The 16,599-nt window shown below is 55.1% G+C and overlaps 39 non-coding genes across 39 annotated transcripts; all 39 read left to right on the forward strand.

The window, feature by feature from the left end:
- Nucleotides 1-265: 265 nt before the first annotated feature.
- On the forward strand, nucleotides 266-384 carry LOC128759744 (5S ribosomal RNA). The gene has a single exon (XR_008414666.1). It is a non-coding gene; the product is annotated as a 5S ribosomal RNA (ribosomal RNA).
- Nucleotides 385-686: 302 nt separating this feature from the next.
- LOC128759745 (5S ribosomal RNA) lies at nucleotides 687-805 on the forward strand. The gene has a single exon (XR_008414667.1). It is a non-coding gene; the product is annotated as a 5S ribosomal RNA (ribosomal RNA).
- A 302-nt stretch (nucleotides 806-1,107) lies between these two features.
- LOC128759746 (5S ribosomal RNA) lies at nucleotides 1,108-1,226 on the forward strand. The gene has a single exon (XR_008414668.1). It is a non-coding gene; the product is annotated as a 5S ribosomal RNA (ribosomal RNA).
- A 302-nt stretch (nucleotides 1,227-1,528) lies between these two features.
- LOC128759747 (5S ribosomal RNA) lies at nucleotides 1,529-1,647 on the forward strand. Its single transcript, XR_008414669.1, has one exon. It is a non-coding gene; the product is annotated as a 5S ribosomal RNA (ribosomal RNA).
- A 302-nt stretch (nucleotides 1,648-1,949) lies between these two features.
- Nucleotides 1,950-2,068, forward strand: LOC128759748 (5S ribosomal RNA). Its single transcript, XR_008414670.1, has one exon. It is a non-coding gene; the product is annotated as a 5S ribosomal RNA (ribosomal RNA).
- Nucleotides 2,069-2,370: 302 nt separating this feature from the next.
- On the forward strand, nucleotides 2,371-2,489 carry LOC128759750 (5S ribosomal RNA). Its single transcript, XR_008414671.1, has one exon. It is a non-coding gene; the product is annotated as a 5S ribosomal RNA (ribosomal RNA).
- A 302-nt stretch (nucleotides 2,490-2,791) lies between these two features.
- Nucleotides 2,792-2,910, forward strand: LOC128759751 (5S ribosomal RNA). Its single transcript, XR_008414672.1, has one exon. It is a non-coding gene; the product is annotated as a 5S ribosomal RNA (ribosomal RNA).
- A 302-nt stretch (nucleotides 2,911-3,212) lies between these two features.
- On the forward strand, nucleotides 3,213-3,331 carry LOC128759753 (5S ribosomal RNA). The gene has a single exon (XR_008414674.1). It is a non-coding gene; the product is annotated as a 5S ribosomal RNA (ribosomal RNA).
- A 302-nt stretch (nucleotides 3,332-3,633) lies between these two features.
- LOC128759754 (5S ribosomal RNA) lies at nucleotides 3,634-3,752 on the forward strand. Its single transcript, XR_008414675.1, has one exon. It is a non-coding gene; the product is annotated as a 5S ribosomal RNA (ribosomal RNA).
- Nucleotides 3,753-4,054: 302 nt separating this feature from the next.
- Nucleotides 4,055-4,173, forward strand: LOC128759755 (5S ribosomal RNA). Its single transcript, XR_008414676.1, has one exon. It is a non-coding gene; the product is annotated as a 5S ribosomal RNA (ribosomal RNA).
- Nucleotides 4,174-4,475: 302 nt separating this feature from the next.
- On the forward strand, nucleotides 4,476-4,594 carry LOC128759756 (5S ribosomal RNA). The gene has a single exon (XR_008414677.1). It is a non-coding gene; the product is annotated as a 5S ribosomal RNA (ribosomal RNA).
- Nucleotides 4,595-4,896: 302 nt separating this feature from the next.
- LOC128759757 (5S ribosomal RNA) lies at nucleotides 4,897-5,015 on the forward strand. Its single transcript, XR_008414678.1, has one exon. It is a non-coding gene; the product is annotated as a 5S ribosomal RNA (ribosomal RNA).
- A 302-nt stretch (nucleotides 5,016-5,317) lies between these two features.
- LOC128759758 (5S ribosomal RNA) lies at nucleotides 5,318-5,436 on the forward strand. The gene has a single exon (XR_008414679.1). It is a non-coding gene; the product is annotated as a 5S ribosomal RNA (ribosomal RNA).
- Nucleotides 5,437-5,738: 302 nt separating this feature from the next.
- LOC128759759 (5S ribosomal RNA) lies at nucleotides 5,739-5,857 on the forward strand. The gene has a single exon (XR_008414680.1). It is a non-coding gene; the product is annotated as a 5S ribosomal RNA (ribosomal RNA).
- A 302-nt stretch (nucleotides 5,858-6,159) lies between these two features.
- On the forward strand, nucleotides 6,160-6,278 carry LOC128759760 (5S ribosomal RNA). The gene has a single exon (XR_008414681.1). It is a non-coding gene; the product is annotated as a 5S ribosomal RNA (ribosomal RNA).
- A 302-nt stretch (nucleotides 6,279-6,580) lies between these two features.
- Nucleotides 6,581-6,699, forward strand: LOC128759761 (5S ribosomal RNA). Its single transcript, XR_008414682.1, has one exon. It is a non-coding gene; the product is annotated as a 5S ribosomal RNA (ribosomal RNA).
- Nucleotides 6,700-7,001: 302 nt separating this feature from the next.
- On the forward strand, nucleotides 7,002-7,120 carry LOC128759762 (5S ribosomal RNA). The gene has a single exon (XR_008414683.1). It is a non-coding gene; the product is annotated as a 5S ribosomal RNA (ribosomal RNA).
- Nucleotides 7,121-7,422: 302 nt separating this feature from the next.
- LOC128759764 (5S ribosomal RNA) lies at nucleotides 7,423-7,541 on the forward strand. Its single transcript, XR_008414685.1, has one exon. It is a non-coding gene; the product is annotated as a 5S ribosomal RNA (ribosomal RNA).
- A 302-nt stretch (nucleotides 7,542-7,843) lies between these two features.
- LOC128759766 (5S ribosomal RNA) lies at nucleotides 7,844-7,962 on the forward strand. Its single transcript, XR_008414686.1, has one exon. It is a non-coding gene; the product is annotated as a 5S ribosomal RNA (ribosomal RNA).
- Nucleotides 7,963-8,264: 302 nt separating this feature from the next.
- On the forward strand, nucleotides 8,265-8,383 carry LOC128759767 (5S ribosomal RNA). Its single transcript, XR_008414687.1, has one exon. It is a non-coding gene; the product is annotated as a 5S ribosomal RNA (ribosomal RNA).
- Nucleotides 8,384-8,685: 302 nt separating this feature from the next.
- Nucleotides 8,686-8,804, forward strand: LOC128759768 (5S ribosomal RNA). The gene has a single exon (XR_008414688.1). It is a non-coding gene; the product is annotated as a 5S ribosomal RNA (ribosomal RNA).
- A 302-nt stretch (nucleotides 8,805-9,106) lies between these two features.
- On the forward strand, nucleotides 9,107-9,225 carry LOC128759769 (5S ribosomal RNA). The gene has a single exon (XR_008414689.1). It is a non-coding gene; the product is annotated as a 5S ribosomal RNA (ribosomal RNA).
- A 302-nt stretch (nucleotides 9,226-9,527) lies between these two features.
- LOC128759770 (5S ribosomal RNA) lies at nucleotides 9,528-9,646 on the forward strand. Its single transcript, XR_008414690.1, has one exon. It is a non-coding gene; the product is annotated as a 5S ribosomal RNA (ribosomal RNA).
- Nucleotides 9,647-9,948: 302 nt separating this feature from the next.
- LOC128759771 (5S ribosomal RNA) lies at nucleotides 9,949-10,067 on the forward strand. Its single transcript, XR_008414691.1, has one exon. It is a non-coding gene; the product is annotated as a 5S ribosomal RNA (ribosomal RNA).
- A 302-nt stretch (nucleotides 10,068-10,369) lies between these two features.
- LOC128759772 (5S ribosomal RNA) lies at nucleotides 10,370-10,488 on the forward strand. Its single transcript, XR_008414692.1, has one exon. It is a non-coding gene; the product is annotated as a 5S ribosomal RNA (ribosomal RNA).
- A 302-nt stretch (nucleotides 10,489-10,790) lies between these two features.
- Nucleotides 10,791-10,909, forward strand: LOC128759773 (5S ribosomal RNA). The gene has a single exon (XR_008414693.1). It is a non-coding gene; the product is annotated as a 5S ribosomal RNA (ribosomal RNA).
- A 302-nt stretch (nucleotides 10,910-11,211) lies between these two features.
- LOC128759774 (5S ribosomal RNA) lies at nucleotides 11,212-11,330 on the forward strand. Its single transcript, XR_008414694.1, has one exon. It is a non-coding gene; the product is annotated as a 5S ribosomal RNA (ribosomal RNA).
- Nucleotides 11,331-11,632: 302 nt separating this feature from the next.
- LOC128759776 (5S ribosomal RNA) lies at nucleotides 11,633-11,751 on the forward strand. The gene has a single exon (XR_008414696.1). It is a non-coding gene; the product is annotated as a 5S ribosomal RNA (ribosomal RNA).
- Nucleotides 11,752-12,053: 302 nt separating this feature from the next.
- Nucleotides 12,054-12,172, forward strand: LOC128759777 (5S ribosomal RNA). The gene has a single exon (XR_008414697.1). It is a non-coding gene; the product is annotated as a 5S ribosomal RNA (ribosomal RNA).
- Nucleotides 12,173-12,474: 302 nt separating this feature from the next.
- On the forward strand, nucleotides 12,475-12,593 carry LOC128759778 (5S ribosomal RNA). The gene has a single exon (XR_008414698.1). It is a non-coding gene; the product is annotated as a 5S ribosomal RNA (ribosomal RNA).
- A 302-nt stretch (nucleotides 12,594-12,895) lies between these two features.
- LOC128759779 (5S ribosomal RNA) lies at nucleotides 12,896-13,014 on the forward strand. The gene has a single exon (XR_008414699.1). It is a non-coding gene; the product is annotated as a 5S ribosomal RNA (ribosomal RNA).
- Nucleotides 13,015-13,316: 302 nt separating this feature from the next.
- Nucleotides 13,317-13,435, forward strand: LOC128759780 (5S ribosomal RNA). The gene has a single exon (XR_008414700.1). It is a non-coding gene; the product is annotated as a 5S ribosomal RNA (ribosomal RNA).
- A 302-nt stretch (nucleotides 13,436-13,737) lies between these two features.
- Nucleotides 13,738-13,856, forward strand: LOC128759782 (5S ribosomal RNA). The gene has a single exon (XR_008414701.1). It is a non-coding gene; the product is annotated as a 5S ribosomal RNA (ribosomal RNA).
- A 302-nt stretch (nucleotides 13,857-14,158) lies between these two features.
- On the forward strand, nucleotides 14,159-14,277 carry LOC128759783 (5S ribosomal RNA). Its single transcript, XR_008414702.1, has one exon. It is a non-coding gene; the product is annotated as a 5S ribosomal RNA (ribosomal RNA).
- A 302-nt stretch (nucleotides 14,278-14,579) lies between these two features.
- Nucleotides 14,580-14,698, forward strand: LOC128759784 (5S ribosomal RNA). The gene has a single exon (XR_008414703.1). It is a non-coding gene; the product is annotated as a 5S ribosomal RNA (ribosomal RNA).
- A 302-nt stretch (nucleotides 14,699-15,000) lies between these two features.
- LOC128759785 (5S ribosomal RNA) lies at nucleotides 15,001-15,119 on the forward strand. Its single transcript, XR_008414704.1, has one exon. It is a non-coding gene; the product is annotated as a 5S ribosomal RNA (ribosomal RNA).
- A 302-nt stretch (nucleotides 15,120-15,421) lies between these two features.
- LOC128759786 (5S ribosomal RNA) lies at nucleotides 15,422-15,540 on the forward strand. The gene has a single exon (XR_008414705.1). It is a non-coding gene; the product is annotated as a 5S ribosomal RNA (ribosomal RNA).
- A 302-nt stretch (nucleotides 15,541-15,842) lies between these two features.
- Nucleotides 15,843-15,961, forward strand: LOC128759788 (5S ribosomal RNA). Its single transcript, XR_008414707.1, has one exon. It is a non-coding gene; the product is annotated as a 5S ribosomal RNA (ribosomal RNA).
- Nucleotides 15,962-16,263: 302 nt separating this feature from the next.
- LOC128759789 (5S ribosomal RNA) lies at nucleotides 16,264-16,382 on the forward strand. The gene has a single exon (XR_008414708.1). It is a non-coding gene; the product is annotated as a 5S ribosomal RNA (ribosomal RNA).
- The last annotated feature ends 217 nt before the right edge of the window (nucleotides 16,383-16,599 follow it).

The raw sequence follows: 16,599 nt of genomic DNA on the forward strand, positions 1-16,599 counted from the left end.
CTGGCTCCCCTCCACTTTTGCGCTTTGTTTTTCAAACGCGCTTTCCCAGGATGCTTTCGCTTTGCTCTGAGCACATAATGCGTCTTCTTACTCCGCTCGAGAGCCACGTGGAGGAGAGGTCGGCCAAAGTAGAACTGACGGCGGCGTGGAGAGTCAGCGTCCCACTCTGACAATTGCCAGCTGGTTAATTTCCTCTGGAATGTTGTCGGGGTACCCGGCCCCTTGTGGGTCAGCTATAAGAGGCCAAAGTTGGGCAGCAGCTTTCGCTTACGGCCATACCACCCTGAACATGCCCGATCTCGTCTGATCTCGGAAGCCAAGCAGGGTCGGGCCTGGTTAGTACTTGGATGGGAGACCGCCTGGGAATACCAGGTGCTGTAAGCTTTTGCCTCAGTGGACTGCCCCGTAAAATTACTTTGCTCTGGCTCCCCTCCACTTTTGCGCTTTGTTTTTCAAACGCGCTTTCCCAGGATGCTTTCGCTTTGCTCTGAGCACATAATGCGTCTTCTTACTCCGCTCGAGAGCCACGTGGAGGAGAGGTCGGCCAAAGTAGAACTGACGGCGGCGTGGAGAGTCAGCGTCCCACTCTGACAATTGCCAGCTGGTTAATTTCCTCTGGAATGTTGTCGGGGTACCCGGCCCCTTGTGGGTCAGCTATAAGAGGCCAAAGTTGGGCAGCAGCTTTCGCTTACGGCCATACCACCCTGAACATGCCCGATCTCGTCTGATCTCGGAAGCCAAGCAGGGTCGGGCCTGGTTAGTACTTGGATGGGAGACCGCCTGGGAATACCAGGTGCTGTAAGCTTTTGCCTCAGTGGACTGCCCCGTAAAATTACTTTGCTCTGGCTCCCCTCCACTTTTGCGCTTTGTTTTTCAAACGCGCTTTCCCAGGATGCTTTCGCTTTGCTCTGAGCACATAATGCGTCTTCTTACTCCGCTCGAGAGCCACGTGGAGGAGAGGTCGGCCAAAGTAGAACTGACGGCGGCGTGGAGAGTCAGCGTCCCACTCTGACAATTGCCAGCTGGTTAATTTCCTCTGGAATGTTGTCGGGGTACCCGGCCCCTTGTGGGTCAGCTATAAGAGGCCAAAGTTGGGCAGCAGCTTTCGCTTACGGCCATACCACCCTGAACATGCCCGATCTCGTCTGATCTCGGAAGCCAAGCAGGGTCGGGCCTGGTTAGTACTTGGATGGGAGACCGCCTGGGAATACCAGGTGCTGTAAGCTTTTGCCTCAGTGGACTGCCCCGTAAAATTACTTTGCTCTGGCTCCCCTCCACTTTTGCGCTTTGTTTTTCAAACGCGCTTTCCCAGGATGCTTTCGCTTTGCTCTGAGCACATAATGCGTCTTCTTACTCCGCTCGAGAGCCACGTGGAGGAGAGGTCGGCCAAAGTAGAACTGACGGCGGCGTGGAGAGTCAGCGTCCCACTCTGACAATTGCCAGCTGGTTAATTTCCTCTGGAATGTTGTCGGGGTACCCGGCCCCTTGTGGGTCAGCTATAAGAGGCCAAAGTTGGGCAGCAGCTTTCGCTTACGGCCATACCACCCTGAACATGCCCGATCTCGTCTGATCTCGGAAGCCAAGCAGGGTCGGGCCTGGTTAGTACTTGGATGGGAGACCGCCTGGGAATACCAGGTGCTGTAAGCTTTTGCCTCAGTGGACTGCCCCGTAAAATTACTTTGCTCTGGCTCCCCTCCACTTTTGCGCTTTGTTTTTCAAACGCGCTTTCCCAGGATGCTTTCGCTTTGCTCTGAGCACATAATGCGTCTTCTTACTCCGCTCGAGAGCCACGTGGAGGAGAGGTCGGCCAAAGTAGAACTGACGGCGGCGTGGAGAGTCAGCGTCCCACTCTGACAATTGCCAGCTGGTTAATTTCCTCTGGAATGTTGTCGGGGTACCCGGCCCCTTGTGGGTCAGCTATAAGAGGCCAAAGTTGGGCAGCAGCTTTCGCTTACGGCCATACCACCCTGAACATGCCCGATCTCGTCTGATCTCGGAAGCCAAGCAGGGTCGGGCCTGGTTAGTACTTGGATGGGAGACCGCCTGGGAATACCAGGTGCTGTAAGCTTTTGCCTCAGTGGACTGCCCCGTAAAATTACTTTGCTCTGGCTCCCCTCCACTTTTGCGCTTTGTTTTTCAAACGCGCTTTCCCAGGATGCTTTCGCTTTGCTCTGAGCACATAATGCGTCTTCTTACTCCGCTCGAGAGCCACGTGGAGGAGAGGTCGGCCAAAGTAGAACTGACGGCGGCGTGGAGAGTCAGCGTCCCACTCTGACAATTGCCAGCTGGTTAATTTCCTCTGGAATGTTGTCGGGGTACCCGGCCCCTTGTGGGTCAGCTATAAGAGGCCATAGTTGGGCAGCAGCTTTCGCTTACGGCCATACCACCCTGAACATGCCCGATCTCGTCTGATCTCGGAAGCCAAGCAGGGTCGGGCCTGGTTAGTACTTGGATGGGAGACCGCCTGGGAATACCAGGTGCTGTAAGCTTTTGCCTCAGTGGACTGCCCCGTAAAATTACTTTGCTCTGGCTCCCCTCCACTTTTGCGCTTTGTTTTTCAAACGCGCTTTCCCAGGATGCTTTCGCTTTGCTCTGAGCACATAATGCGTCTTCTTACTCCGCTCGAGAGCCACGTGGAGGAGAGGTCGGCCAAAGTAGAACTGACGGCGGCGTGGAGAGTCAGCGTCCCACTCTGACAATTGCCAGCTGGTTAATTTCCTCTGGAATGTTGTCGGGGTACCCGGCCCCTTGTGGGTCAGCTCTAAGAGGCCAAAGTTGGGCAGCAGCTTTCGCTTACGGCCATACCACCCTGAACATGCCCGATCTCGTCTGATCTCGGAAGCCAAGCAGGGTCGGGCCTGGTTAGTACTTGGATGGGAGACCGCCTGGGAATACCAGGTGCTGTAAGCTTTTGCCTCAGTGGACTGCCCCGTAAAATTACTTTGCTCTGGCTCCCCTCCACTTTTGCGCTTTGTTTTTCAAACGCGCTTTCCCAGGATGCTTTCGCTTTGCTCTGAGCACATAATGCGTCTTCTTACTCCGCTCGAGAGCCACGTGGAGGAGAGGTCGGCCAAAGTAGAACTGACGGCGGCGTGGAGAGTCAGCGTCCCACTCTGACAATTGCCAGCTGGTTAATTTCCTCTGGAATGTTGTCGGGGTACCCGGCCCCTTGTGGGTCAGCTATAAGAGGCCAAAGTTGGGCAGCAGCTTTCGCTTACGGCCATACCACCCTGAACATGCCCGATCTCGTCTGATCTCGGAAGCCAAGCAGGGTCGGGCCTGGTTAGTACTTGGATGGGAGACCGCCTGGGAATACCAGGTGCTGTAAGCTTTTGCCTCAGTGGACTGCCCCGTAAAATTACTTTGCTCTGGCTCCCCTCCACTTTTGCGCTTTGTTTTTCAAACGCGCTTTCCCAGGATGCTTTCGCTTTGCTCTGAGCACATAATGCGTCTTCTTACTCCGCTCGAAAGCCACGTGGAGGAGAGGTCGGCCAAAGTAGAACTGACGGCGGCGTGGAGAGTCAGCGTCCCACTCTGACAATTGCCAGCTGGTTAATTTCCTCTGGAATGTTGTCGGGGTACCCGGCCCCTTGTGGGTCAGCTATAAGAGGCCAAAGTTGGGCAGCAGCTTTCGCTTACGGCCATACCACCCTGAACATGCCCGATCTCGTCTGATCTCGGAAGCCAAGCAGGGTCGGGCCTGGTTAGTACTTGGATGGGAGACCGCCTGGGAATACCAGGTGCTGTAAGCTTTTGCCTCAGTGGACTGCCCCGTAAAATTACTTTGCTCTGGCTCCCCTCCACTTTTGCGCTTTGTTTTTCAAACGCGCTTTCCCAGGATGCTTTCGCTTTGCTCTGAGCACATAATGCGTCTTCTTACTCCGCTCGACAGCCACGTGGAGGAGAGGTCGGCCAAAGTAGAACTGACGGCGGCGTGGAGAGTCAGCGTCCCACTCTGACAATTGCCAGCTGGTTAATTTCCTCTGGAATGTTGTCGGGGTACCCGGCCCCTTGTGGGTCAGCTATAAGAGGCCAAAGTTGGGCAGCAGCTTTCGCTTACGGCCATACCACCCTGAACATGCCCGATCTCGTCTGATCTCGGAAGCCAAGCAGGGTCGGGCCTGGTTAGTACTTGGATGGGAGACCGCCTGGGAATACCAGGTGCTGTAAGCTTTTGCCTCAGTGGACTGCCCCGTAAAATTACTTTGCTCTGGCTCCCCTCCACTTTTGCGCTTTGTTTTTCAAACGCGCTTTCCCAGGATGCTTTCGCTTTGCTCTGAGCACATAATGCGTCTTCTTACTCCGCTCGAGAGCCACGTGGAGGAGAGGTCGGCCAAAGTAGAACTGACGGCGGCGTGGAGAGTCAGCGTCCCACTCTGACAATTGCCAGCTGGTTAATTTCCTCTGGAATGTTGTCGGGGTACCCGGCCCCTTGTGGGTCAGCTATAAGAGGCCAAAGTTGGGCAGCAGCTTTCGCTTACGGCCATACCACCCTGAACATGCCCGATCTCGTCTGATCTCGGAAGCCAAGCAGGGTCGGGCCTGGTTAGTACTTGGATGGGAGACCGCCTGGGAATACCAGGTGCTGTAAGCTTTTGCCTCAGTGGACTGCCCCGTAAAATTACTTTGCTCTGGCTCCCCTCCACTTTTGCGCTTTGTTTTTCAAACGCGCTTTCCCAGGATGCTTTCGCTTTGCTCTGAGCACATAATGCGTCTTCTTACTCCGCTCGAAAGCCACGTGGAGGAGAGGTCGGCCAAAGTAGAACTGACGGCGGCGTGGAGAGTCAGCGTCCCACTCTGACAATTGCCAGCTGGTTAATTTCCTCTGGAATGTTGTCGGGGTACCCGGCCCCTTGTGGGTCAGCTATAAGAGGCCAAAGTTGGGCAGCAGCTTTCGCTTACGGCCATACCACCCTGAACATGCCCGATCTCGTCTGATCTCGGAAGCCAAGCAGGGTCGGGCCTGGTTAGTACTTGGATGGGAGACCGCCTGGGAATACCAGGTGCTGTAAGCTTTTGCCTCAGTGGACTGCCCCGTAAAATTACTTTGCTCTGGCTCCCCTCCACTTTTGCGCTTTGTTTTTCAAACGCGCTTTCCCAGGATGCTTTCGCTTTGCTCTGAGCACATAATGCGTCTTCTTACTCCGCTCGACAGCCACGTGGAGGAGAGGTCGGCCAAAGTAGAACTGACGGCGGCGTGGAGAGTCAGCGTCCCACTCTGACAATTGCCAGCTGGTTAATTTCCTCTGGAATGTTGTCGGGGTACCCGGCCCCTTGTGGGTCAGCTATAAGAGGCCAAAGTTGGGCAGCAGCTTTCGCTTACGGCCATACCACCCTGAACATGCCCGATCTCGTCTGATCTCGGAAGCCAAGCAGGGTCGGGCCTGGTTAGTACTTGGATGGGAGACCGCCTGGGAATACCAGGTGCTGTAAGCTTTTGCCTCAGTGGACTGCCCCGTAAAATTACTTTGCTCTGGCTCCCCTCCACTTTTGCGCTTTGTTTTTCAAACGCGCTTTCCCAGGATGCTTTCGCTTTGCTCTGAGCACATAATGCGTCTTCTTACTCCGCTCGAGAGCCACGTGGAGGAGAGGTCGGCCAAAGTAGAACTGACGGCGGCGTGGAGAGTCAGCGTCCCACTCTGACAATTGCCAGCTGGTTAATTTCCTCTGGAATGTTGTCGGGGTACCCGGCCCCTTGTGGGTCAGCTATAAGAGGCCAAAGTTGGGCAGCAGCTTTCGCTTACGGCCATACCACCCTGAACATGCCCGATCTCGTCTGATCTCGGAAGCCAAGCAGGGTCGGGCCTGGTTAGTACTTGGATGGGAGACCGCCTGGGAATACCAGGTGCTGTAAGCTTTTGCCTCAGTGGACTGCCCCGTAAAATTACTTTGCTCTGGCTCCCCTCCACTTTTGCGCTTTGTTTTTCAAACGCGCTTTCCCAGGATGCTTTCGCTTTGCTCTGAGCACATAATGCGTCTTCTTACTCCGCTCGAGAGCCACGTGGAGGAGAGGTCGGCCAAAGTAGAACTGACGGCGGCGTGGAGAGTCAGCGTCCCACTCTGACAATTGCCAGCTGGTTAATTTCCTCTGGAATGTTGTCGGGGTACCCGGCCCCTTGTGGGTCAGCTATAAGAGGCCATAGTTGGGCAGCAGCTTTCGCTTACGGCCATACCACCCTGAACATGCCCGATCTCGTCTGATCTCGGAAGCCAAGCAGGGTCGGGCCTGGTTAGTACTTGGATGGGAGACCGCCTGGGAATACCAGGTGCTGTAAGCTTTTGCCTCAGTGGACTGCCCCGTAAAATTACTTTGCTCTGGCTCCCCTCCACTTTTGCGCTTTGTTTTTCAAACGCGCTTTCCCAGGATGCTTTCGCTTTGCTCTGAGCACATAATGCGTCTTCTTACTCCGCTCGAGAGCCACGTGGAGGAGAGGTCGGCCAAAGTAGAACTGACGGCGGCGTGGAGAGTCAGCGTCCCACTCTGACAATTGCCAGCTGGTTAATTTCCTCTGGAATGTTGTCGGGGTACCCGGCCCCTTGTGGGTCAGCTCTAAGAGGCCAAAGTTGGGCAGCAGCTTTCGCTTACGGCCATACCACCCTGAACATGCCCGATCTCGTCTGATCTCGGAAGCCAAGCAGGGTCGGGCCTGGTTAGTACTTGGATGGGAGACCGCCTGGGAATACCAGGTGCTGTAAGCTTTTGCCTCAGTGGACTGCCCCGTAAAATTACTTTGCTCTGGCTCCCCTCCACTTTTGCGCTTTGTTTTTCAAACGCGCTTTCCCAGGATGCTTTCGCTTTGCTCTGAGCACATAATGCGTCTTCTTACTCCGCTCGAGAGCCACGTGGAGGAGAGGTCGGCCAAAGTAGAACTGACGGCGGCGTGGAGAGTCAGCGTCCCACTCTGACAATTGCCAGCTGGTTAATTTCCTCTGGAATGTTGTCGGGGTACCCGGCCCCTTGTGGGTCAGCTATAAGAGGCCAAAGTTGGGCAGCAGCTTTCGCTTACGGCCATACCACCCTGAACATGCCCGATCTCGTCTGATCTCGGAAGCCAAGCAGGGTCGGGCCTGGTTAGTACTTGGATGGGAGACCGCCTGGGAATACCAGGTGCTGTAAGCTTTTGCCTCAGTGGACTGCCCCGTAAAATTACTTTGCTCTGGCTCCCCTCCACTTTTGCGCTTTGTTTTTCAAACGCGCTTTCCCAGGATGCTTTCGCTTTGCTCTGAGCACATAATGCGTCTTCTTACTCCGCTCGAAAGCCACGTGGAGGAGAGGTCGGCCAAAGTAGAACTGACGGCGGCGTGGAGAGTCAGCGTCCCACTCTGACAATTGCCAGCTGGTTAATTTCCTCTGGAATGTTGTCGGGGTACCCGGCCCCTTGTGGGTCAGCTATAAGAGGCCAAAGTTGGGCAGCAGCTTTCGCTTACGGCCATACCACCCTGAACATGCCCGATCTCGTCTGATCTCGGAAGCCAAGCAGGGTCGGGCCTGGTTAGTACTTGGATGGGAGACCGCCTGGGAATACCAGGTGCTGTAAGCTTTTGCCTCAGTGGACTGCCCCGTAAAATTACTTTGCTCTGGCTCCCCTCCACTTTTGCGCTTTGTTTTTCAAACGCGCTTTCCCAGGATGCTTTCGCTTTGCTCTGAGCACATAATGCGTCTTCTTACTCCGCTCGACAGCCACGTGGAGGAGAGGTCGGCCAAAGTAGAACTGACGGCGGCGTGGAGAGTCAGCGTCCCACTCTGACAATTGCCAGCTGGTTAATTTCCTCTGGAATGTTGTCGGGGTACCCGGCCCCTTGTGGGTCAGCTATAAGAGGCCAAAGTTGGGCAGCAGCTTTCGCTTACGGCCATACCACCCTGAACATGCCCGATCTCGTCTGATCTCGGAAGCCAAGCAGGGTCGGGCCTGGTTAGTACTTGGATGGGAGACCGCCTGGGAATACCAGGTGCTGTAAGCTTTTGCCTCAGTGGACTGCCCCGTAAAATTACTTTGCTCTGGCTCCCCTCCACTTTTGCGCTTTGTTTTTCAAACGCGCTTTCCCAGGATGCTTTCGCTTTGCTCTGAGCACATAATGCGTCTTCTTACTCCGCTCGAGAGCCACGTGGAGGAGAGGTCGGCCAAAGTAGAACTGACGGCGGCGTGGAGAGTCAGCGTCCCACTCTGACAATTGCCAGCTGGTTAATTTCCTCTGGAATGTTGTCGGGGTACCCGGCCCCTTGTGGGTCAGCTATAAGAGGCCATAGTTGGGCAGCAGCTTTCGCTTACGGCCATACCACCCTGAACATGCCCGATCTCGTCTGATCTCGGAAGCCAAGCAGGGTCGGGCCTGGTTAGTACTTGGATGGGAGACCGCCTGGGAATACCAGGTGCTGTAAGCTTTTGCCTCAGTGGACTGCCCCGTAAAATTACTTTGCTCTGGCTCCCCTCCACTTTTGCGCTTTGTTTTTCAAACGCGCTTTCCCAGGATGCTTTCGCTTTGCTCTGAGCACATAATGCGTCTTCTTACTCCGCTCGAGAGCCACGTGGAGGAGAGGTCGGCCAAAGTAGAACTGACGGCGGCGTGGAGAGTCAGCGTCCCACTCTGACAATTGCCAGCTGGTTAATTTCCTCTGGAATGTTGTCGGGGTACCCGGCCCCTTGTGGGTCAGCTCTAAGAGGCCAAAGTTGGGCAGCAGCTTTCGCTTACGGCCATACCACCCTGAACATGCCCGATCTCGTCTGATCTCGGAAGCCAAGCAGGGTCGGGCCTGGTTAGTACTTGGATGGGAGACCGCCTGGGAATACCAGGTGCTGTAAGCTTTTGCCTCAGTGGACTGCCCCGTAAAATTACTTTGCTCTGGCTCCCCTCCACTTTTGCGCTTTGTTTTTCAAACGCGCTTTCCCAGGATGCTTTCGCTTTGCTCTGAGCACATAATGCGTCTTCTTACTCCGCTCGAGAGCCACGTGGAGGAGAGGTCGGCCAAAGTAGAACTGACGGCGGCGTGGAGAGTCAGCGTCCCACTCTGACAATTGCCAGCTGGTTAATTTCCTCTGGAATGTTGTCGGGGTACCCGGCCCCTTGTGGGTCAGCTATAAGAGGCCAAAGTTGGGCAGCAGCTTTCGCTTACGGCCATACCACCCTGAACATGCCCGATCTCGTCTGATCTCGGAAGCCAAGCAGGGTCGGGCCTGGTTAGTACTTGGATGGGAGACCGCCTGGGAATACCAGGTGCTGTAAGCTTTTGCCTCAGTGGACTGCCCCGTAAAATTACTTTGCTCTGGCTCCCCTCCACTTTTGCGCTTTGTTTTTCAAACGCGCTTTCCCAGGATGCTTTCGCTTTGCTCTGAGCACATAATGCGTCTTCTTACTCCGCTCGAAAGCCACGTGGAGGAGAGGTCGGCCAAAGTAGAACTGACGGCGGCGTGGAGAGTCAGCGTCCCACTCTGACAATTGCCAGCTGGTTAATTTCCTCTGGAATGTTGTCGGGGTACCCGGCCCCTTGTGGGTCAGCTATAAGAGGCCAAAGTTGGGCAGCAGCTTTCGCTTACGGCCATACCACCCTGAACATGCCCGATCTCGTCTGATCTCGGAAGCCAAGCAGGGTCGGGCCTGGTTAGTACTTGGATGGGAGACCGCCTGGGAATACCAGGTGCTGTAAGCTTTTGCCTCAGTGGACTGCCCCGTAAAATTACTTTGCTCTGGCTCCCCTCCACTTTTGCGCTTTGTTTTTCAAACGCGCTTTCCCAGGATGCTTTCGCTTTGCTCTGAGCACATAATGCGTCTTCTTACTCCGCTCGACAGCCACGTGGAGGAGAGGTCGGCCAAAGTAGAACTGACGGCGGCGTGGAGAGTCAGCGTCCCACTCTGACAATTGCCAGCTGGTTAATTTCCTCTGGAATGTTGTCGGGGTACCCGGCCCCTTGTGGGTCAGCTATAAGAGGCCAAAGTTGGGCAGCAGCTTTCGCTTACGGCCATACCACCCTGAACATGCCCGATCTCGTCTGATCTCGGAAGCCAAGCAGGGTCGGGCCTGGTTAGTACTTGGATGGGAGACCGCCTGGGAATACCAGGTGCTGTAAGCTTTTGCCTCAGTGGACTGCCCCGTAAAATTACTTTGCTCTGGCTCCCCTCCACTTTTGCGCTTTGTTTTTCAAACGCGCTTTCCCAGGATGCTTTCGCTTTGCTCTGAGCACATAATGCGTCTTCTTACTCCGCTCGAGAGCCACGTGGAGGAGAGGTCGGCCAAAGTAGAACTGACGGCGGCGTGGAGAGTCAGCGTCCCACTCTGACAATTGCCAGCTGGTTAATTTCCTCTGGAATGTTGTCGGGGTACCCGGCCCCTTGTGGGTCAGCTATAAGAGGCCAAAGTTGGGCAGCAGCTTTCGCTTACGGCCATACCACCCTGAACATGCCCGATCTCGTCTGATCTCGGAAGCCAAGCAGGGTCGGGCCTGGTTAGTACTTGGATGGGAGACCGCCTGGGAATACCAGGTGCTGTAAGCTTTTGCCTCAGTGGACTGCCCCGTAAAATTACTTTGCTCTGGCTCCCCTCCACTTTTGCGCTTTGTTTTTCAAACGCGCTTTCCCAGGATGCTTTCGCTTTGCTCTGAGCACATAATGCGTCTTCTTACTCCGCTCGAAAGCCACGTGGAGGAGAGGTCGGCCAAAGTAGAACTGACGGCGGCGTGGAGAGTCAGCGTCCCACTCTGACAATTGCCAGCTGGTTAATTTCCTCTGGAATGTTGTCGGGGTACCCGGCCCCTTGTGGGTCAGCTATAAGAGGCCAAAGTTGGGCAGCAGCTTTCGCTTACGGCCATACCACCCTGAACATGCCCGATCTCGTCTGATCTCGGAAGCCAAGCAGGGTCGGGCCTGGTTAGTACTTGGATGGGAGACCGCCTGGGAATACCAGGTGCTGTAAGCTTTTGCCTCAGTGGACTGCCCCGTAAAATTACTTTGCTCTGGCTCCCCTCCACTTTTGCGCTTTGTTTTTCAAACGCGCTTTCCCAGGATGCTTTCGCTTTGCTCTGAGCACATAATGCGTCTTCTTACTCCGCTCGACAGCCACGTGGAGGAGAGGTCGGCCAAAGTAGAACTGACGGCGGCGTGGAGAGTCAGCGTCCCACTCTGACAATTGCCAGCTGGTTAATTTCCTCTGGAATGTTGTCGGGGTACCCGGCCCCTTGTGGGTCAGCTATAAGAGGCCAAAGTTGGGCAGCAGCTTTCGCTTACGGCCATACCACCCTGAACATGCCCGATCTCGTCTGATCTCGGAAGCCAAGCAGGGTCGGGCCTGGTTAGTACTTGGATGGGAGACCGCCTGGGAATACCAGGTGCTGTAAGCTTTTGCCTCAGTGGACTGCCCCGTAAAATTACTTTGCTCTGGCTCCCCTCCACTTTTGCGCTTTGTTTTTCAAACGCGCTTTCCCAGGATGCTTTCGCTTTGCTCTGAGCACATAATGCGTCTTCTTACTCCGCTCGAGAGCCACGTGGAGGAGAGGTCGGCCAAAGTAGAACTGACGGCGGCGTGGAGAGTCAGCGTCCCACTCTGACAATTGCCAGCTGGTTAATTTCCTCTGGAATGTTGTCGGGGTACCCGGCCCCTTGTGGGTCAGCTATAAGAGGCCAAAGTTGGGCAGCAGCTTTCGCTTACGGCCATACCACCCTGAACATGCCCGATCTCGTCTGATCTCGGAAGCCAAGCAGGGTCGGGCCTGGTTAGTACTTGGATGGGAGACCGCCTGGGAATACCAGGTGCTGTAAGCTTTTGCCTCAGTGGACTGCCCCGTAAAATTACTTTGCTCTGGCTCCCCTCCACTTTTGCGCTTTGTTTTTCAAACGCGCTTTCCCAGGATGCTTTCGCTTTGCTCTGAGCACATAATGCGTCTTCTTACTCCGCTCGAGAGCCACGTGGAGGAGAGGTCGGCCAAAGTAGAACTGACGGCGGCGTGGAGAGTCAGCGTCCCACTCTGACAATTGCCAGCTGGTTAATTTCCTCTGGAATGTTGTCGGGGTACCCGGCCCCTTGTGGGTCAGCTATAAGAGGCCATAGTTGGGCAGCAGCTTTCGCTTACGGCCATACCACCCTGAACATGCCCGATCTCGTCTGATCTCGGAAGCCAAGCAGGGTCGGGCCTGGTTAGTACTTGGATGGGAGACCGCCTGGGAATACCAGGTGCTGTAAGCTTTTGCCTCAGTGGACTGCCCCGTAAAATTACTTTGCTCTGGCTCCCCTCCACTTTTGCGCTTTGTTTTTCAAACGCGCTTTCCCAGGATGCTTTCGCTTTGCTCTGAGCACATAATGCGTCTTCTTACTCCGCTCGAGAGCCACGTGGAGGAGAGGTCGGCCAAAGTAGAACTGACGGCGGCGTGGAGAGTCAGCGTCCCACTCTGACAATTGCCAGCTGGTTAATTTCCTCTGGAATGTTGTCGGGGTACCCGGCCCCTTGTGGGTCAGCTCTAAGAGGCCAAAGTTGGGCAGCAGCTTTCGCTTACGGCCATACCACCCTGAACATGCCCGATCTCGTCTGATCTCGGAAGCCAAGCAGGGTCGGGCCTGGTTAGTACTTGGATGGGAGACCGCCTGGGAATACCAGGTGCTGTAAGCTTTTGCCTCAGTGGACTGCCCCGTAAAATTACTTTGCTCTGGCTCCCCTCCACTTTTGCGCTTTGTTTTTCAAACGCGCTTTCCCAGGATGCTTTCGCTTTGCTCTGAGCACATAATGCGTCTTCTTACTCCGCTCGAGAGCCACGTGGAGGAGAGGTCGGCCAAAGTAGAACTGACGGCGGCGTGGAGAGTCAGCGTCCCACTCTGACAATTGCCAGCTGGTTAATTTCCTCTGGAATGTTGTCGGGGTACCCGGCCCCTTGTGGGTCAGCTATAAGAGGCCAAAGTTGGGCAGCAGCTTTCGCTTACGGCCATACCACCCTGAACATGCCCGATCTCGTCTGATCTCGGAAGCCAAGCAGGGTCGGGCCTGGTTAGTACTTGGATGGGAGACCGCCTGGGAATACCAGGTGCTGTAAGCTTTTGCCTCAGTGGACTGCCCCGTAAAATTACTTTGCTCTGGCTCCCCTCCACTTTTGCGCTTTGTTTTTCAAACGCGCTTTCCCAGGATGCTTTCGCTTTGCTCTGAGCACATAATGCGTCTTCTTACTCCGCTCGAAAGCCACGTGGAGGAGAGGTCGGCCAAAGTAGAACTGACGGCGGCGTGGAGAGTCAGCGTCCCACTCTGACAATTGCCAGCTGGTTAATTTCCTCTGGAATGTTGTCGGGGTACCCGGCCCCTTGTGGGTCAGCTATAAGAGGCCAAAGTTGGGCAGCAGCTTTCGCTTACGGCCATACCACCCTGAACATGCCCGATCTCGTCTGATCTCGGAAGCCAAGCAGGGTCGGGCCTGGTTAGTACTTGGATGGGAGACCGCCTGGGAATACCAGGTGCTGTAAGCTTTTGCCTCAGTGGACTGCCCCGTAAAATTACTTTGCTCTGGCTCCCCTCCACTTTTGCGCTTTGTTTTTCAAACGCGCTTTCCCAGGATGCTTTCGCTTTGCTCTGAGCACATAATGCGTCTTCTTACTCCGCTCGACAGCCACGTGGAGGAGAGGTCGGCCAAAGTAGAACTGACGGCGGCGTGGAGAGTCAGCGTCCCACTCTGACAATTGCCAGCTGGTTAATTTCCTCTGGAATGTTGTCGGGGTACCCGGCCCCTTGTGGGTCAGCTATAAGAGGCCAAAGTTGGGCAGCAGCTTTCGCTTACGGCCATACCACCCTGAACATGCCCGATCTCGTCTGATCTCGGAAGCCAAGCAGGGTCGGGCCTGGTTAGTACTTGGATGGGAGACCGCCTGGGAATACCAGGTGCTGTAAGCTTTTGCCTCAGTGGACTGCCCCGTAAAATTACTTTGCTCTGGCTCCCCTCCACTTTTGCGCTTTGTTTTTCAAACGCGCTTTCCCAGGATGCTTTCGCTTTGCTCTGAGCACATAATGCGTCTTCTTACTCCGCTCGACAGCCACGTGGAGGAGAGGTCGGCCAAAGTAGAACTGACGGCGGCGTGGAGAGTCAGCGTCCCACTCTGACAATTGCCAGCTGGTTAATTTCCTCTGGAATGTTGTCGGGGTACCCGGCCCCTTGTGGGTCAGCTATAAGAGGCCAAAGTTGGGCAGCAGCTTTCGCTTACGGCCATACCACCCTGAACATGCCCGATCTCGTCTGATCTCGGAAGCCAAGCAGGGTCGGGCCTGGTTAGTACTTGGATGGGAGACCGCCTGGGAATACCAGGTGCTGTAAGCTTTTGCCTCAGTGGACTGCCCCGTAAAATTACTTTGCTCTGGCTCCCCTCCACTTTTGCGCTTTGTTTTTCAAACGCGCTTTCCCAGGATGCTTTCGCTTTGCTCTGAGCACATAATGCGTCTTCTTACTCCGCTCGAAAGCCACGTGGAGGAGAGGTCGGCCAAAGTAGAACTGACGGCGGCGTGGAGAGTCAGCGTCCCACTCTGACAATTGCCAGCTGGTTAATTTCCTCTGGAATGTTGTCGGGGTACCCGGCCCCTTGTGGGTCAGCTATAAGAGGCCAAAGTTGGGCAGCAGCTTTCGCTTACGGCCATACCACCCTGAACATGCCCGATCTCGTCTGATCTCGGAAGCCAAGCAGGGTCGGGCCTGGTTAGTACTTGGATGGGAGACCGCCTGGGAATACCAGGTGCTGTAAGCTTTTGCCTCAGTGGACTGCCCCGTAAAATTACTTTGCTCTGGCTCCCCTCCACTTTTGCGCTTTGTTTTTCAAACGCGCTTTCCCAGGATGCTTTCGCTTTGCTCTGAGCACATAATGCGTCTTCTTACTCCGCTCGACAGCCACGTGGAGGAGAGGTCGGCCAAAGTAGAACTGACGGCGGCGTGGAGAGTCAGCGTCCCACTCTGACAATTGCCAGCTGGTTAATTTCCTCTGGAATGTTGTCGGGGTACCCGGCCCCTTGTGGGTCAGCTATAAGAGGCCAAAGTTGGGCAGCAGCTTTCGCTTACGGCCATACCACCCTGAACATGCCCGATCTCGTCTGATCTCGGAAGCCAAGCAGGGTCGGGCCTGGTTAGTACTTGGATGGGAGACCGCCTGGGAATACCAGGTGCTGTAAGCTTTTGCCTCAGTGGACTGCCCCGTAAAATTACTTTGCTCTGGCTCCCCTCCACTTTTGCGCTTTGTTTTTCAAACGCGCTTTCCCAGGATGCTTTCGCTTTGCTCTGAGCACATAATGCGTCTTCTTACTCCGCTCGAGAGCCACGTGGAGGAGAGGTCGGCCAAAGTAGAACTGACGGCGGCGTGGAGAGTCAGCGTCCCACTCTGACAATTGCCAGCTGGTTAATTTCCTCTGGAATGTTGTCGGGGTACCCGGCCCCTTGTGGGTCAGCTATAAGAGGCCAAAGTTGGGCAGCAGCTTTCGCTTACGGCCATACCACCCTGAACATGCCCGATCTCGTCTGATCTCGGAAGCCAAGCAGGGTCGGGCCTGGTTAGTACTTGGATGGGAGACCGCCTGGGAATACCAGGTGCTGTAAGCTTTTGCCTCAGTGGACTGCCCCGTAAAATTACTTTGCTCTGGCTCCCCTCCACTTTTGCGCTTTGTTTTTCAAACGCGCTTTCCCAGGATGCTTTCGCTTTGCTCTGAGCACATAATGCGTCTTCTTACTCCGCTCGAGAGCCACGTGGAGGAGAGGTCGGCCAAAGTAGAACTGACGGCGGCGTGGAGAGTCAGCGTCCCACTCTGACAATTGCCAGCTGGTTAATTTCCTCTGGAATGTTGTCGGGGTACCCGGCCCCTTGTGGGTCAGCTATAAGAGGCCATAGTTGGGCAGCAGCTTTCGCTTACGGCCATACCACCCTGAACATGCCCGATCTCGTCTGATCTCGGAAGCCAAGCAGGGTCGGGCCTGGTTAGTACTTGGATGGGAGACCGCCTGGGAATACCAGGTGCTGTAAGCTTTTGCCTCAGTGGACTGCCCCGTAAAATTACTTTGCTCTGGCTCCCCTCCACTTTTGCGCTTTGTTTTTCAAACGCGCTTTCCCAGGATGCTTTCGCTTTGCTCTGAGCACATAATGCGTCTTCTTACTCCGCTCGAGAGCCACGTGGAGGAGAGGTCGGCCAAAGTAGAACTGACGGCGGCGTGGAGAGTCAGCGTCCCACTCTGACAATTGCCAGCTGGTTAATTTCCTCTGGAATGTTGTCGGGGTACCCGGCCCCTTGTGGGTCAGCTCTAAGAGGCCAAAGTTGGGCAGCAGCTTTCGCTTACGGCCATACCACCCTGAACATGCCCGATCTCGTCTGATCTCGGAAGCCAAGCAGGGTCGGGCCTGGTTAGTACTTGGATGGGAGACCGCCTGGGAATACCAGGTGCTGTAAGCTTTTGCCTCAGTGGACTGCCCCGTAAAATTACTTTGCTCTGGCTCCCCTCCACTTTTGCGCTTTGTTTTTCAAACGCGCTTTCCCAGGATGCTTTCGCTTTGCTCTGAGCACATAATGCGTCTTCTTACTCCGCTCGAGAGCCACGTGGAGGAGAGGTCGGCCAAAGTAGAACTGACGGCGGCGTGGAGAGTCAGCGTCCCACTCTGACAATTGCCAG

Source organism: Synchiropus splendidus, chromosome 5 (assembly GCF_027744825.2).
Source record: "Synchiropus splendidus isolate RoL2022-P1 chromosome 5, RoL_Sspl_1.0, whole genome shotgun sequence".
Classification (NCBI taxonomy): domain Eukaryota; kingdom Metazoa; phylum Chordata; class Actinopteri; order Syngnathiformes; family Callionymidae; genus Synchiropus; species Synchiropus splendidus.